The sequence below is a fragment of the Rhinoderma darwinii genome, unplaced genomic scaffold, assembly GCF_050947455.1.
Source record: "Rhinoderma darwinii isolate aRhiDar2 unplaced genomic scaffold, aRhiDar2.hap1 Scaffold_1856, whole genome shotgun sequence".
NCBI lineage: Eukaryota > Metazoa > Chordata > Amphibia > Anura > Rhinodermatidae > Rhinoderma > Rhinoderma darwinii.
The window spans coordinates 34902-38551 of NW_027462230.1; the positions used below are offsets into that span (position 1 = coordinate 34902).

General features: G+C 35.6%; 1 non-coding gene across 1 annotated transcript; it reads left to right on the forward strand.

Moving 5' to 3' along the window:
* The first annotated feature begins 632 nt into the window (after positions 1–632).
* LOC142700361 (18S ribosomal RNA) lies at positions 633–1565 on the forward strand. Its single transcript, XR_012866500.1, has one exon. It is a non-coding gene; the product is annotated as an 18S ribosomal RNA (ribosomal RNA).
* Positions 1566–3650: the final 2085 nt, after the last annotated feature.

Sequence of the window (3650 nt, forward strand, 5' to 3'; positions counted from 1 at the left end):
TATATATCATGTATATATCATGTATATATCATGTATATATCATGTATATATCATGTATATATCATGTATATATCATGTATATATCATGTATATATCATGTATATATCATGTATATATCATGTATATATCATGTATATATCATGTATATATCATGTATATATCATGTATATATCATGTATATATCATGTATATATCATGTATATATCATGTATATATCATGTATATATCATGTATATATCATGTATATATCATGTATATATCATGTATATATCATGTATATATCATGTATATATCATGTATATATCATGTATATATCATGTATATATCATGTATATATCATGTAAACATTATTATGCTTTTAAAGGAAAACAGTCTTCCTCTGGCTTTAGGGCCCAGCAACTCTTGGTGCAAACCCAAGTAAAAGCTGCTTCTGTAGCTTAATCCCAAAGCATTGGTCTTGTAAACCAAAGACTGAAGAGTAAATTCCTCCTGAAGCTCAAGATAGAGAGAATCTAACTCCCATAGCTAACCCCCAAAGCTAGCATTCTATTTAAATTATATCTTGTCTAAATAGCTTAAATAAAGCATAGCACTGAAAATGCTAAGATGGATCTTAAAAAATCCTTTAGACACAAAGGTTTGGTCCTAGCCTTGAAATCAGTTTTTACTTAATATATACATGCAAGTCTCCACACCCCTGTGAAAACGCCCTTAAATCCCCACTAGGGATAAGGAGCTGGTATCAGGCACAAACACACCCAAGACACCTAGCTATGCCACACCCACAAGGGCCCTCAGCAGTAATTAACATTGAGTATGAGCGAAAGCTTGACTCAGTCAAAGTAAAAAGAGCCGGCAAATCTGGTGCCAGCCGCCGCGGTTACACCACGTGGCTCAAATTGATTATTATCGGCGTAAAGCGTGATTAAAGTTTTAACAAATTAAAATTAAATTAAGATTAAGCTGTAACACGCTTGTTATTAAGAAATCCAAAACGAAAGTTATTTTAATTAACATAACTTGATCCCACGACAGCTAAGAAACAAACTAGGATTAGATACCCTACTATGCTTAGCCGTAAACTTTTAACTACACCACAAATCGCCCGGGAACTACGAGCAAAGCTTAAAACCCAAAGGACTTGACGGTACCCCATATCCACCTAGAGGAGCCTGTCCTACAACCGATAACCCCCGATTAACCTCACCATTTTTAGTTATTCAGCCTGTATACCTCCGTCGTCAGCTTACCCCGTGAGCGAAATATAGTGAGCTTAATGTCTTTACACCAATACGTCAGGTCAAGGTGCAGCAAATAAAATGGGAAGAGATGGGCTACACTTTCTAACATAGAAAATACGAAAGACTACATATGAAACCTAGTCAGAAGGCGGATTTAGCAGTAAAAAGATAACAGAGAGTTCTTTTTAATCTGGCACTGGGGTGTGTACACACCGCCCGTCACCCTCTTCTCAGCTAAACTATAGTTTTTAACAACTCTTACGCCACATAGAAGAGGTAAGTCGTAACATGGTAAGTATACCGGAAGGTGTGCTTGGAAACGAAGTGTAACTTAATGAAAGTATCCCGCTTACACCGAGAAATTATTTGTGAAAATCAAATCACCTCGAGCTAAAAATCTAGCCACACCCAATCAAATGACACTTAAAAATTCCGTTTATTTAATTAAAACATTTTAACAGTTTAGTAAAGGCGATTGAAAAATTCTTATGAGCTATATATAAAGTACCGCAAGGGAATAATGAAATAAAAATGAAATAGCTATTAAGCACAATAAAGTAAAGACTAACTCTTGTACCTTTTGCATCATGGTTTAACAAGTCTAATCAAGCAAAAAGATCTTAAGTTTGACCCCCCGAAACTAAGTGAGCTACTTCAAGGCAGCCCAAAGAGCAAACCCGTCTCTGTCGCAAAAGAGTGGGAAGACCTTCAAGTAGAGGTGATAGACCTAACGAACTTAGTGATAGCTGGTTGCTCAGGAAAAGGATTTTAGTCCCGCCTAAAAGTTTATTGTCACCTAAAAACTCAATATTAACTTTAGAGTAATTCAAATAAGGTACAGCCTATTTGAAACAGGATACAACCTTCACTAATGGGTAATTAAAATAATTTAATAACCAAGTAGGCCTAAAAGCAGCCACCTTTTTAATAGCGTCAAAGCTTAATTGTTTTATTATTAAATTTCTTCATCAAATATTAACCCTTTAATAGTACTGAGCACTTCTATATTTTTATAGAATTTTTTATGTTAAAACTAGTAACAAGAACAAGACCTTCTCTAACAATGCATATGTAAATCAGAAAGGACACACCACTGCTAATTAACATGCCTGAGTATAAAGTAGTAACCCAACAAGAAAATTCAACTAAATCTCATGTTAACCTAACACAAGAGCATTACAAGAAAGATTAAAAGAAAAAGAAGGAACTCGGCAAATATTAACCCCGCCTGTTTACCAAAAACATCGCCTCTTGACTAACATAAGAGGTCCAGCCTGCCCAGTGATATAATTCAACGGCCGCGGTATCCTAACCGTGCGAAGGTAGCGTAATCACTTGCCCTTTAAATAAGGGCTAGTATGAATGGCATCACGAAGGTTATACTGTCTCCTTTCTCTAATCAGTGAAACTAATCTCCCCGTGAAGAAGCGGGGATGAACTTATAAGACGAGAAGACCCTATGGAGCTTTAAACAAATAACAATTGCTATAAATATCCAAATTTCAGAATTATAAAATTTATTTTTAGCAATTTGATTACTAGTTTTAGGTTGGGGTGACCGCGGAGTAAAAATTAACCTCCACATTGAAAGAAATACTTTCTAAACAAAAAACTACAACTTTATGTATCAATAAATTGACATCAATTGACCCAATATTTTTGATCAACGAACCAAGTTACCCTAGGGATAACAGCGCAATCTACTTCAAGAGCCCATATCGACAAGTAGGTTTACGACCTCGATGTTGGATCAGGGTACCCCAGTGGTGCAGCCGCTACTAACGGTTCGTTTGTTCAACGATTAAAACCCTACGTGATCTGAGTTCAGACCGGAGAAATCCAGGTCAGTTTCTATCTATAAAGAGTTTATTCTAGTACGAAAGGACCGAAAAAACATGGCCTATGTTTAATACAAGCCATAATTTAATTTATGTTAAAAACTCAATAAATTATTAATCTAACATTTAACTTAAGATAAAAGTAGTTAGCGTAGCAAAATCTGGCATTGCAAAAGATCTAAACCCTTTCTATAGAGATTCAAATTCTCTCACTAACTTTGAACCTAATAAATGTAATTTTTCCACTATTTTATATTGCCCCCATTCTTTTGGCAGTTGCATTCTTTACCCTAATTGAACGAAAAGTTTTAGGGTATATGCAACACCGCAAAGGCCCTAATGTAGTAGGCCCCACGGGTCTTCTTCAACCTATTGCTGACGGGGTAAAACTTTTTATTAAAGAACCCATTCGACCCTCCACTTCATCTCAAACCCTTTTTTTATTAGCCCCCACCTTAGCTTTATCCCTAGCCATAATTATCTGAACCCCTATTCCCATGCCAATTTCTTTTTCAGATATAAATCTAAGCATCTTATTTATTTTAGCTCTGTCAAGCCTCACAGTTTATTC